General features: G+C 44.2%; 1 protein-coding gene across 2 annotated transcripts in view; it reads left to right on the forward strand.

Annotated features, from left to right (window-relative positions):
- LOC109918887 (histamine H2 receptor-like) overlaps positions 1–14,565 on the forward strand; it is a 53,615-nt gene that overhangs the window by 18,689 nt on the left and 20,361 nt on the right. The window contains exon 3 of one of the 2 annotated variants that reach the window (XR_007263366.1): positions 6,489–6,656. The exons of the other annotated variant lie outside the window; for it this stretch is intronic. The gene's annotated coding sequence lies outside the window, so the exon portion shown is untranslated. The remainder of the gene's footprint in view (positions 1–6,488; positions 6,657–14,565) is intronic. 2 annotated transcript variants of the gene reach the window in all.

The following is a 14,565-nucleotide window of genomic DNA, read 5'->3' on the forward strand; positions in this document are numbered from 1 at the left end:
TCCCATGGCAATTATCCTCTTTGAACCTTCATCCACATAATACTGCATCACCAAACCACAAGCCACGCCATATCAACATGACTGCTCTAGCCCTGCTCAACCAACACTTCAGCTTTAGTACCTATATCAAGGACTGCAATGCTTCAAGAAGGCAGCTGATCACTGTGTTCTCCTGGGCAGTTAAGGGTGGGCATTAACTGCTGGCGTACCAGAAATGCTCATGTCCAATAAATGAATAGGAAGAAAACTTTACACAGGATGCTTTTTCATTGACATGGAGATATGCATCTTATGACTCTTTGTTTACTTTGTTAATACTTAGTGACTGCAGTGCTAAGTTACAGGCTGTCGGTCACTTCGTGGGTCATATGCTTTCTTAGTGCACAAAGTCCTGAGTGCTCAGTTGCAGGCTGTCAGCTTCTGCGATTGCTTCTTAGAGCAGATGGAGAGGCAGGGGGAGCTTGTGACAGTGGGCTGCACTGAGGAATTAAGGTTTTAGGCATTCAGGGAGTGGATATTCCATTTACGGGTAAAATTCCCTTCAGTGAGGTAAAAGGACTGATTGAGTATGAAATGTAGAGGACAAGGAGGGTTTAGTATCTTGTGAGGAAGAGGCAAATGGATATCATTGAGTGAACATGATGCATGCAGTAATGACAGCTGTGGTACTTGAGCGTAGGTGAGGTGCATGTACAATGGTAGAGTTAGAGTAAGTGATGGCCCTGTGAGTATGTAGGAGCAAAGAGAAGATGGTGCCCCTTGTGTAACACACAAGATTTTTGACCTTCTTGCAGCATTGCAGGCCATCCTTTTTACCAGAGGACACAGCACTGATCTGTACTGCAACTTCTTTCCAGCTGAGAGTTTGAGAGGAAGTTCTTGGGTTGAAGGGTCTGAATAGGTGGACAGCTGGGCTTTAAATATGGCAGCAAAGGCTTGGAAGCAGAATGTCTCGCTAGTGGCAAACACTTTCACCTCACTTACCATACCGTACACAAGAAACACACCCTACAGCTCAGTTGCAATAATGAATGAGGTGAAAAGTGGAAAGTCATGTGAGAAATTTCACCCTGGGCCATTGTGACAGAGATACCATGAAACTCCCTCACCGCCATACTTTAACTGCAAATGGGAAAAATCAAACTTATTTGCTTGCATCCTGGACCGTCACCTAACTTGTTGAGTTGAATCTGGTGCAGTGTATGTACGAAACAAAAAAAAAGCACTCGAGATGCTGGAAATCAGAAACAGAAACAGAAAAATGCAGGAAAAACTCAGCAGGTCTGGCAGCATCTCTGGAGAGAAAGCAGACTTCTGAAGAAGGGTCCCTGGATCTGAAACATTAGCTCTGCTTTCTGTCCACAGATGCTACCAGACCTGCTGAGTTTTCCAGAAATTTCTCTTTTTGATGCAATGTGACATTTTCTATATGCATAGATCATAGAATCCCTACAGTGTGGAAACATAGAACATAGAACATAGAACATTACAGCGCAGTACAGGCCCTTCGGCCCTCGATGTTGCGCCGACCTGTGAAACTAATCTGAAGCCTATCTAACCTACACTATTCCATTATCATCCATATGTTTATCCAATGACCATTTAAATGCCCTTAAAGTTGGCGAGTCTACTACTTTTGCAGGCAGGGCATTCCACGCCCTTACTACTCTCTGAGTAAAGAACCTACCTCTGACATCTGTCCTATATCTATCACCCCTCAATTTAAAGCTATGTCCCCTTGTGCTAGCCATCACCATCCGAGGAAAAAGGCTCCCACTGTCCACCCTATCTAATCCTCTGATCATCTTGTATGTCTCTATTAAGTCACCTCTTAACCTTCTTCTCTCTAACGAAAACAGCCTCAAGTCCCTCAGCCTTTCCTCATAAGACCTTCCCTCCATACCAGGCAACATCCTGGTAAATCTCCTCTGCACCCTTTCCAATTCTTCCACATTCTTCCTACAATGCGGTGACCAGAACTGTACGCAATACTCCAAGTGCGGCCGCACCAGAGTTTTGTACAGCTGCAACATGACCTCGTGGCTCCGAAACTCAATCCCTCTACCAATAAAACCTAACATACCGTACGCCTTCTTAACAACGCTGTCAACCTGGGTGGCAACTTTCAGTGATCTATGCACATGGACACCGAGATCTCTCTGCTCATCCACACTACCAAGAATCTTACCATTAGCCCAATACACTGTATTCCTGTTACTCCTTCCAAAGTGAATCACCTCACACTTTTCCGCATTAAACTCCATTTGCCACCTCTCAGCCCAGCTCTGCAGCTTATCTATGTCCCTCTGTAACCTGCAACATCCTTCCGCACTATCCACAACTCCACCGACTTTGGTATCATCCGCAAATTTACTAACCCATCCTTTTACGCCCTCATCCAGGTCATTTATAAAAATGACAAACAGCAGTGGCCCCAAAACAGATCCTTGAGGTACACCACTAGTAACTGAACTCCAGGATGAACATTTCCCATCAACCACCACCCTCTGTCTTCTTACAGCTAGCCAATTTCTGATCCAAACCGCTAAATCACCCTCAATCCCATGCCTCCGTATTTTCTGCAATAGCCTACCATGGGGAACCTTATCAAACGCTTTACTGAAATCCATATACACCACATCAACCGCTTTACCCTCATCCACCTGTTTGGTCACCTTCTCAAAGAACTCAATAAGGTTTGTGAGGCACGACCTACCCTTCACAAAACCGTGTTGACTATCCCTAATCAAATTATTCCTTTCTAAATGATTATAAATCCTATCTCTTATAATCCTTTCCAACACTTTACCCACAACCGAAGTAAGGCTCACTGGTCTATAATTACCAGGGCTGTCTCTACTCCCCTTCTTGAACAAGGGGACAACATTTGCTAGTCTCCAGTCTTCTGGCACTATTCCTGAAGACAATGACGATATAAAGATCAAAGCCAAAGGCTCTGCAATCTCGTCTCTAGCTTCCCAGAGAATCCGAGGATAAATCCCATCCGGCCCAGAGGACTTATCTATTTTCACACCTTCCAGAATTGCTAACACCTCCTCCTTATGAACCTCAATCCCGCCTAGTCTAATAGACTGTATCTCAGGATTCTCCTCGACTACATTGTCTTTTTCCTGTGTGAATACTGATGAAAAATATTCATTTAGCACCTCTCCTATCTCTTCGGACTCCACGCACAACTTCCCACTATTGTCCTTGACCGGCCCCAATCTTACTCTAGTCATTCTTTTATTCCTGACCTACCTATAGAAAGCTTTCGGGTTTTCCTTGATCCTACCTGCTAAAGACTTCTCATGTCCCCTCCTGGCTCTTCTTAGCTCTCTCTTTAGGTCCTTCCTGGCTAACTTGTAACTCTTAAGCGCCCTAACTGAGCCTTCACGCCTCATCTCTACATAAGCCTCCTTCTTCCTCTTGACAAGAGATTCAACTTCTTTAGTAAGCCACGGTTCCCTCGCTTGACCACTTCCTCCCTGCCTGACAGGTACATACTTCTCAAGGACACGCAGTAGCTGTTCCTTGAATAAGCTCCACATTTCAATTGTGCCCAGCCCCTGCAGTTTCCTTCTTCATCCTATGCATCCTAAATCTTGCCTCATCGCCTCATAATTGCCTTTCCCCCAGCTATAACTCTTGCCCTGTGGTATATATCTATCCCTTTCCATCGCTAAAGTAAACGTAACTGAATTGTGGTCACTATCACCAAAGTGCTCACCTACTTCCAAATCTAACACCTGGCCTGGTTCATTACCCAGTACCAAATCCAATGTGGCCTCGCCTCTTGTTGGCCTATCTACATACTGTGTCAGGAAACCCTCCTGCACACATTGGACAAAAACTGACCCATCTAAAGTACTCGAACTATAGCGTTTCCAGTCAATGTTTGGAAAGTTAAAGTCCCCCATAACAACTACCCTGTTACTTTCGCTCCTATCCAGAATCATCGTTGCAATCTTTTCCTCTACATCTCTGGAACTTTTCGGAGGCCTATAGAAAACTCCCAACAGGGTGACCTCTCCTTTCCTGGTTCTAACCTCAGCCCATACTACCTCAGTAGACGAGTCCTCATCAAACGTCCTTTCTGCCACCGTAATACTGTCCTTGACTAACAATGCCACACCTCCCCCTCTTTTACCACCTTCCCTGATCTTACTGAAGCATCTAAACCCCCGAACCTGCATCAACCATTCCTGTCCCTGCTCTATCCATGTCTCCGAAATGGCCACAACATCGAAGTCCCAGGTACCAACCCATGCTGCGAGTTCACCCACCTTATTCCGGATGCTCCTGGCATTGAAGTAGACACACTTCAAACCACCTTCCTGCCTGCCGATACACTCCTGCGACCTTAAAACCTTATTTATGACCTCGTTACTCTCAACCTCCTGTACACTGGAGCTACAATTCAGGTTCCCATCCCCGAATTAGTTTAAACCCTCCCGAACAGCATTAGCAAATTTCCCCCCCAGGATATTGGTACCCCTCTGGTTCAGGTGTAGACCATCCCATTTGTAGAGGTCCCACCTACCCCAGAATGAGCCCCAATTATCCAGGTATCTGAATCCCTCCCTCCTGCACCATCCCTGTAGCCATGTGTTCAACTACTCTCTCTCCCTATTCCTCGCCTCGCTAGCACGTGGCACGGGTAACAAACCAGAGATAACAACTCTGTTTGTTCTAGCTCTAAGCTTCCACCCTAGCTCCTTGAATTTCTGCCTTACATCCCCATCCCTTTTCCTACCGATGTCGTTGGTGCCTATGTGGACCATGACTTGGGGCTTCTCCCCCTCCCCCTTAAGGATCCCAAAAACACAATCCGAGACATCACGGACCCTGGCACCTGGGAGGCAACACACCAACCGCGAGTCTCTCTCTTTCCCACAGAATCTCCTATCTGTCCCCCTAACTATGGAATCCCCAATGACTAATGCTCTCCTCCTCTCCCCCCGTCCCTTCTGAGCAACAGGGACAGACTCTGTGCCAGAGACCTGTACCCCATGGCTTACCCCTGGTAAGTCGTCCCCCCCAACAGTATCCAAAACGGTATACTTGTTTTTGAGGGGAATGGCCACAGGGGATCCCTGCACTGTCTGCCTGTTCCCTTTCCGTCCCCTGACTGTAACCCATCTACTTTTTTCCTGTACCTGAGGTGTGACTACCTCCCTGTAACTCCTCTCAATTACCCCCTCAGCCTCCCGAATGATCCGAAGTTCATCCAGCTCCAGCTCCAGTTCCCTAACGCGGTTTCCGAGGAGCTGGAGTTGGGTGCACTTCCCGCAGATGAAGTCAGTGGGGACACTAGTGGTGACCCTCACCTCCCACATTCTACAGGAGGAGCATACAACTGCCCTAACATCCATTCCCACTGTTCTGAATTCCCAAACAGACTATTAAAAAAAAACTAGTAGCCTTACCAAATCAGCGCTCAGAACTTTTTGTTTTGGTTAGAGGAGGAGGATGGGTGGGAGACACTACCTAGGTAGTCTTTCGGGTAAAGCAACCGCCCAAATATATTACCTCACTTACTCCAAAAATGGAGTCACGCAAGGTAAGACTTTTATAATTGAAAAGCATACCTTCCCAGGCTGCCCTCGCGCTTCCTCCCGGACTCCCGCCGCTGAAACAACTGAAAGGCCGCAGGACGTTCGGCCCAACAAGTCCACACTGCCCCTCCGAAGAGCATCCCACCCTGAGTCATTCCCCTATCCCTGCCTCTCCCTATGTCTAACCCACCAAATCCACACATCCCTGAACACTATGGGCAATTTAGCATGGCTAATCCACCTAGCCTGCACATCTTTGGACTATGGGAGGAAAAGAATGTGTGTATGTTCTCTATGGCAATGCATTTACCAATCAGACTCTACTAACCATCCAATCAATGCTGCCCTCTCATGCAGTATCAATGCTGGTTTTCCTCTTGAATTTGATTTTTTGTTAAATATCCTGATGGGTTCCATTTGAAATAAACTGGAAAAACCATGTGACTTCCAAATGGGACAGTGACCAGTCAATGAGAGGTAACCTGCAATTCATTTACTTAGTACTTCTATAAGTAATTAATCTATTAAGTAGCATTCATTGTGCCTACATGAAAAGTTCTTAATTTCACTCTAATACTGTGTGGGTGACCTTGAAAATCAAGTAGCAAAGAGAGGCAGGAGGGAATGGCATGCAGCATGATGGGACCTCAATATATAGCATAGATTTCTTGTACAAATTATTATGCTGTTAAAAATGCATGTAAACATGTAAGCTGTTAATTTGACAAGTGAATTTTGTATGGGGTGTATATGATATGGAGGAGAGAGAAAGCTAGCATCATAATATAATGTAGAAGCTGATAGGTGACAGTAAAGTAGTTCAGCTAGTTGTATGCCTCATGACCAACCACTGTGTTTTTATGTCTGAGAGAAGTTTGGCACTCAACCTTGCGTGCTTCACCTGGGTGAATTTTATTTGTTTTCACCCAGGTCACTAGATGGAATTGTACACAGTAGAGAGGTGTTCCTGGAAGGGGAGACTAATACACCCCAATAGAAATGTGCTTCCACTCAACTAATTGCAGAACTGCAACAAATCCTGGAAATTATGGACAAGTTTTCATCCCAGACTACCCAACTGGAGGAAAGTACAAGGTGGTGAGTGTTAACAGAAGGACAAAGAGAATGAATTGTTTAAATAAATGATGATCTCCTTCATATATTTTATATCACAGGTGCTTCGTGCGATAGAGTAAAATAATAGTCCTGTTTTTATTTTAACCAATTTTTTCCTGTTCAACCTGTTGGAGGATGCCCCTACAGTAATCTAACTTGACCAAACGCTATTCCACATATGTTTATTTTCATTCATCGTGAGATGTGGTTGCTGCTGGCTGGGCCAGCATCTGTTACCTGTTTTGAGTTGCTCTTGACAAGGTGGTGATGAGCTGGTTTCTTGAACCCCTGCGGTCCATTTGGTATAGGTAGACCCACGATGCCATTGGAGCGGTTCTTCCAGGATTTGATGTAGTGGCACTGGAGGAACAATGATATATTTATAAGTCAGGGTGGCGAGTATTTGGGGAATTTGCAAATGACGGTGTTTCCATGTACCTGCCACCTATGTCCTTTTAGATGGTTGTGGCTATGGCTTTAAAATGTGCTGCCTAAAGATCCTTGTAGAATGTTTGCTTTATATTTTGTAGATAACACATGTGAGGAAAAACGTTAAAGGGAAGGAGAACTCAAGAGCTGTTAGTAATGGAGGTAATAGGACCCAAAAAGAAGGTGCAAAAACTGGCATAAGGGCACTTTATCTGAATGCTCGGAGCATTTGAAACAAGGTGGATGAGTTGACAGTGCAAATCATGGCAAATGGGTATGATTTAGTGGCCATTACAGAGACGTGGTTACAGGATGGTCATGACTGGGAGTTAAATATCCAGGGGTATCAAACTGTTCAGAAGGACAGACAGGAAGGTAAGGGAGGTGGTGTCGCTCTGATTTTTAAGGATGATATCAGGGCAGTAGTGAGAGATGATATAGGTTCTACTGAACAAAACATTGAATCCATTTGGATGGAAATTAGGAATAGCAGGGAGAAGACGTCACTGATAGGTGTGTGGTCTATAGGCCACCAAATAATGACATCGTGGTGGAGCGGGCAATAAACATAGAAATAGCTAATGCGTGTAAAAATGGTACAGCAATTATCATGGGGGATTTTAATCTACATATCGATTGGTCAAACCAGGTCGGTCATGGCAGCCTTGAGGAGGGGTTCATAGAATGCATCCGTGATAATTTCCTTGAACAATATGTAATGGAACCTATGAGGGAGCAAGCTATCCTAGATCTAGTCCTGTGTAATGAGACAGGAATAATTAATGATCTTACAGTTAGGGATCCTCTCAGAAGGAGCGATCACAGTATGGTCGAATTTAAAATACAGATGGAGCGTGAGAAGGTTAAATCCAGTACCTATGTCCTGTGCTTAAACAAAGGAGACTATGATGGGATGAGGGAGGAGTTAGCTAAGGTAGAATGGGAGCAAAAACTTTATGGTGGATCAATTGAGGAACAGTGGAGGACTTTCAAAACGATTTTTCACAGTGCTCAGCAGAAGTTCCAGTGATATTCCAGTGATAAGGAAGAACTGTAGGAAAAGAGAGAGCCAGCCATGGATATCTAAGGAAATAAAGGAAAGTATCAGATTGAAAAAAAACACATACAAAAAAGCAAAGAGTAGTGGGAAACTAGTAGACTGGGAAATCTTTAAAGGCTAACAGAAAACCACAAAAAAAGTTATAAAGAAAAGTAAGATAGATTATGAGAGTAAACTAGCTCATAATATAGAAACAGGCAGCAAAAGTTTCTATAAATATGTAAATCGTAAAAGAGTATTGAAGGTAAACATTGGTCCTTTAGAGGATGAGAAGGCCAATTTAATAACTGGGAATGAGGAAATAGCCGAGACAAGTTATTTCGTGTCGGTCTTCACAGTGGAAGACACAAATAACATGCTGAAAACTAATGGCAAGAAGGTTATAGCAGGTGAGGACCTAGAAACTATCATTATCACTAAGGAGGCAGTGCTGGGCAAGCTAATGGGGCTAAAGGTAGACAAGTCTCCTGGCCCTGATGAAATGCATCCCAGGGTACTAAGAGAGGTGATGGGGAAAATAACAAATGCACTAGTAATTATTTACCAAAATTCACTGGACTCTGGGGTGGTTCCTGCAGATTGGAAAACAGCCAATGTGACGCCACTGTTTAAAAAAGGAAGTAGACAAAAAGCAGGTAACTATAGGCCAGTTAGCTTAACTTCGGTAGTGGTGAAAATGCTTGAATCTATCATTAAGGAAGAAATAGCAAGACATCTGGATATAAATTGTCCCAGTGGGAACACCCAAAATGGGTTCATGAAGGGTAGGTCATGTTTAACTAATCTGGTGGAATTCTTTGAGGACATTACTTGCATGGTGAACAATGGGGAACCTGTGGATGTGGTGTATCTGGATTTCCAGAAGGCGTTTGACAAGGTGCCACACCATAGGCTGCTACATAAGATAAAGTTGCACGGTATTACAGGTAATGTATTGGCATGGATAGAGGATTGGTTGACCAGTAGAAAGCAAAGAGTAGGGGTAAATGGGTGTTTTTCTGGTTGGCGGTCAGTGGCTAGTGGTGTGCCTCAGGGATCAGTGTTGGGACCGCAATTGTTTACAATTTACTTGGATGATTTGGAGTTGGGGACTAAGTGTGGTGTGTCAAAATTTGCAGATGACAGTAAGGTGAGTGGTAGAGCAAAGTGTGCAGAAGACACTGAATGTCTGCAGAGGGATATAGATAGTCTAAGTGAGTGGGAAAAGGTCTGGCAGATGGAGTATAATGTTGATAAGTGTGAGGTCATCCATTCTGGTAGGAATAACAGCAAAATAGACTATGTTTTAAATGGTAAAAAATTGCAGCACGCTGCTGTGCAGAGGGACTTGGGTGTCCTTGTGCATGAATCGCTAAAAGTAGGATTGCAGGTGCAGCAGGTAATTTAAAAGACAAATGGAATTCTGTCTGCCATTGCTAGAGGGATGGAGTTTAAAAACAGGAGGCTATGCTGCAGCTGTATAGGGTCCTGGTGAGGCCACACCTGGAGTACTGTGTGCAGTTTTGGTCTCCTTACTTGAGAAGAGATATACTAGCACTGGAGGGGGCGCAGAGGAGATTCACTGGGTTGATTCCAGAGTTGAGAGGCTTGGATTATGAGGAGAGACTGAGTAGACTGGGATTATACACATTGGAATTCAGAAGAATGAGGGGAGATCTTATAGAAACATATAAGATTATGAAGGGAATAGATAAGGTGGAAGCAGGGAGGTTGTTTCCGCTAGCAGGTGAAACTAGGACTAGAAGGCATCGTCTCAAAATAAAGGGAAGCAGATGTAGGACTGAGGTCAGAAGGAACTTCTTCACCCAAAGTGTTGTGAATCTGTGGAATTCCCTGCCCAGTGAAGCGGTTGAAGCTACCTTGCTGAATGTTTTTAAGGCAAGGCTAGATAAATTTTTGAACAGTAAAGGAATTAAGGGTTATGGTGAGTGGGCGGGTAAGTGGAGCTGAGTCTCAAAAAGATCAGCCATGATCTTATTAAATGGCGGGGCAGGCTCGAGGGGCCAGATGGCCTACTCCTGCTCCTAGTTCTTACGTTCTTATGTTATTGCGGTTACTGAGCATTGTTAGTGGTAGGACTGCATGTTTGCGAATGTGGTGCCAGTCAACCAATCTGCTTTGTCTTGGATGGTGTCTTGAACTGCACTCATCCAGATAAGTAAGGAGTATTCCATCACTCCTGACTTGTACCTTGTAGATGGTGGACAGGTTTTGAGAAGTCAGGAGGTGAGTTAGTCACTGCAGGATTCCTAGCCTCTGATCTGCTCCTGTAGCCACAATGTTTATAACACTTGTCCAGTTCAGTGTCTGGTTAATGATAACCTCCAGAATGTTGATCGTGGAGGATTCGGTGATGATAATGCCAAGGAAAATCATGGGCCAACGGTTAGCTTCTCTCTTGTCAGAGATGATCGTTGCTTTGCGATGTGAATATTACTTGCCAATTGTCAGGTCACACCGGGGTATTATCCAGGTCTTGCTGCATTTGGACATAGACTCCTTCAGTACCTGAGGAGTCATGAGTGATGCTGAACATTGTGCAATCATCAGTGAGTATCCCACATCTTACCTTACACTGGAGGGAAGGATATTGATGAAGCAGCTGAAGATATGTAGGCTTAAACAATGAGTTTTGACTGGATAATCAACAATCTATCCCAGTGTAGTCGAGTTCAAGTTTCACTCACTTGATATTCAACATGGATTCTCACGTAGCCCATTCATTGATAAACAGTGAGCAGTGTGGACTCATTGTCTGTCTGCTGCACTTTATTGGAGACATGAATATTTTCATGATCACGCCTGATTTAAAGTTCTTTTTTAGTTAGCTTTCAATGTATTAAGAGAGGTGACAAGAAGACCACAGATCTGGGGAGTGGTGGGTGGGGCGGGGGGGAGGGTGGCCGTGGTGGGGAGGGGTTTGGGTTATCTGCTGAGGGAAGTAGGAGAAGTTTAGTGGCTGCTCTGTGGCTCTCATCAAAAAGCTATCAATTAACATTCCAAAGAAGAATCTCCACAGATGTTGCCAGACCGACTGAATTCCTCCATTTTCTGTTCTTATTTCGTTAAGGCAGTGTTGGGAAGGTTGCCAAGGCAATACAAAACAATACAAAATTTCTTCAAAACTATTGATCTGCAGCATTTTCAAAGTGGTCTTTGCTGTTTGGGCTTTGATAACTAATGCGGTGACTGTTTGAACACTAAAATCACATCAGGGACCATGGGCATTGTAGGACCTTGATTTGCATAAGTTAATGAGGCTTTTGCTTGCTCCATAGGGATGACCAAATGCTTATTTTCAAGGTTGTCCTGATATCATCATAGCACAGAGCTTGGTGGGAATGAGAATGTCAATACTGAACAATGTTTTTGGCCCCACATGTACATGCTCCAATGAAACATAGCAATAACAATGAGACAAATATAAACTTTCTAATGGTAACAGAGTGTTTTTATAACTATACATTATAACATTTAAAAAGCAGGGTATTTTTTATCATGAAGACTGTGTGCAGAATTGTAAAGCTGCCAAACAACTTGTTCTAAGGCAAAATATCAGGCAACGAGGGTGACAAGACCAATCTTGATTTCAAGATCATCTTGCTCCTTTTTTTTATACTTTTCACTGGCATCATCGCAAGATTCTCATCAAGGAGTGGTGTGATGCAAATTGACAAGGTTTAACATTTGTTAAACACCTTGTTATTGCCATGACTCCTTAATATTCAGATTCCAATTTTACCAAACTCACCAAACAAGCTCGACATCAAATAAGAGATAGTAAGGACTGCTGATGCTGGAGTCTGAGTTAACACAGTGTGGAGCTGGAGGAACACAGCAGGCCAGGCAGCATCAGAGGAGCAGGAAGTTAATGTTTTGGGTCAGGACCCTTCTTGAAGGCACCAACATCTCAGGGCACACTTGATGGACACCAGCCATTTGCACCCAAGTTCGTATACATTGGCACTGACATGTTCTATCCTCTAAGAACCATAATGGCATATATCTGATTCACTTCTGCACATCACCATGGGCTACTCTGGCGACTATTATTGTGATGCTGTGCCAAGGACTGAGTTCTCAGTGACATACACCCAGCTCATTGAACTAGACCTGGCTGCCTCTTTGATCTGTTCACTTGCTGTCATGGTAATCACTCATTCTAAACACACCTGAAAAGTCACAGCACCTCTGCCTTGCATTGCCTTCCTTTTATTTTTGTGCCTTGCTCCCTCAGCTAGGAATACCAGGAATTTTCTCCTGGAATTAGTTAGAGGCAGGTATTACAGGAGATGAATATGGATGGTGCAGCTGCTACTTCTCCTGCAGATGGAGAGGTGGCCTGAGCTAGTGAATGGGTAGTGCAGAGGGCATTCATGATTAGTGGTGTTGAGAGTTGGAGTGGGTGGCAGTGAATGAGGAGAGATGTTGCAGGCAATAGTGAGAGTGGTAGAGTATGAACCTCGTTGGGAGGTGGATGCAATAGCACAGATAGAGTGAGTGTGGAGTATCAGAGAGTAGCACTTATGCCGGTGGAGTGGAGAAGATCATTGACTGTTGAGGTTCTTCTTGTACCGCGAACCAGAGTGTGAGATAGAGAGAATGTAAAATGGCCTAATCTTTATTCACAGAGTTTGCTGTTATATGGTTCTGAGCTAACGGTCGAGCTGGAACTTTCTGTTTTCTCTCTCTTCTTTTTATACCAGATTATACTAGATACAAAGTACTACAGTTATCAGATCCTCAATGTAATCAATAGAGGTTTTTTTTAAACAGTGTGTTCTTATTGTAATACTTTAACAACTAGCATCTGTTTCCCTTAAGGAGTTTGTTTGTCCTTTCGGGGCATATACATAAGTAACTGTTAGAAAGATTAACCATGATACAATTAAGTTTCTTTCATACAATTAAGTTTCCCTGATACAAATAAGTTTCTTTAAACTCTTTCCTGCCCTGTGGGTTTCTGCTGAACCTCACAACTACCCACTTTGATTCTGTCACAACTACTGACAGAGGCACAAAGCAAAAGGCTAAATGTATGAGCCCAACAGCTTTGGAGATGATTTTAAAGGCCGTTCATTAACAGGCATTTGTACCGATTGCTAAATACATGCAGAGGAGCATTGTAAGCAAATATATAGAGCAAAGATAATTGCTAGAAAAATAATGATGCCTTGAACAATGCTAGTGCCCAGGGAGCCCAGCCATCCCGTTGCCCAACTCCAGAAGGTATTATCAGGGGGATATTTGAGTGCTGGTCTGAACCCCCTTCCTGCTGTTCTGTCTCAGCACCCATTCAGCTACCTCCGAGATGCTAAATGGAAGGGGGCGCAAAGGGATGCCCCCCCATGGAATGGGTCGGGATGTGGGAACAGACCCAGCACCTGGACACATTGTTCTTGGCTGCATAGGTGTAAGACAGGTACAAAAACGTGTTCACATTCAACTCTTGTTTCGCAGCATGACCTGTTGTTAACATAACTGACATTAGTGAAAACAAGTCCCGAAATCAGTCCCAAAATCAACTGCTTCATTTTGAGCTGTTCCCCAGTGTTTACTTTACTTGCGATGTGTGGATCCATGCTTTCTTCCTTTGGACTTTAACAATTCCTTGTGTGGTTAGCGGGACTTAATAATGTCCTTCCCACTTCTACTTGAGCAAGGAGTCAGTCACTGAGCGAAAGGGGGAGTGATTGCCATAAATGTAACAGGGGGCATCTGCAAAAGGCCACAGTCATTCTTAAATTTAGCCCAGATGGGGTGACCGTGCCATTCTTCAAGGGACAGTTGTCTGATGGACCAGGTCACACGGCCATTGTTAAAGTGGATGGATGAGTTAATGTGTGTGAGGACATCCATTCCTAACAGGGCCTGTTGGACCGGGCTGACCCACAAGGAGATGATAATTTCGTAAGGGCCTAGTCTGACCAGGACTGGCACAGTCTTTGACATGTGGAGTCTGTCTCTGTCAGTGCCAATGGCCATTCTATTCTCTCCATCCAAAGATAAACTAAGTGCTTCAGTCAAAGGGAGGCATGTCAATTTGGCCCCTGTGTCTAGGAGGCAGTCAATTTCTCTATCGCCCACTCCCACTCGTACGTCGCAGCCATCACTTCGTTCTTTTAAGGCTGCACACAGAAGGGCCAACAGGGAGGGGGAGATTGGTCTAGTTTTTTGTGAGATCCATCAGCTGTTTCAGCTGATGACTAGAGCAGTCTTTAAGTTGTTCCAGGAATGTCACCTGATCCCTCACCGTTAGGGAATTCCAACCAGAAGGGTTTTGGGCAAGGGCACCCCCTTTTGGGTGTCTACCCTTCTGTTTGCAATTCTTACCCCAGTGGCATCACGGCCACATTTAAAACAGCATCCGGGGCATTTATCAGAATTACCCTCAGGATTAGG

The sequence above is a fragment of the Rhincodon typus genome, chromosome 12, assembly GCF_021869965.1.
Source record: "Rhincodon typus isolate 14 chromosome 12, sRhiTyp1.1, whole genome shotgun sequence".
In the NCBI taxonomy this organism is placed as follows: Eukaryota; Metazoa; Chordata; class Chondrichthyes; order Orectolobiformes; family Rhincodontidae; genus Rhincodon; species Rhincodon typus.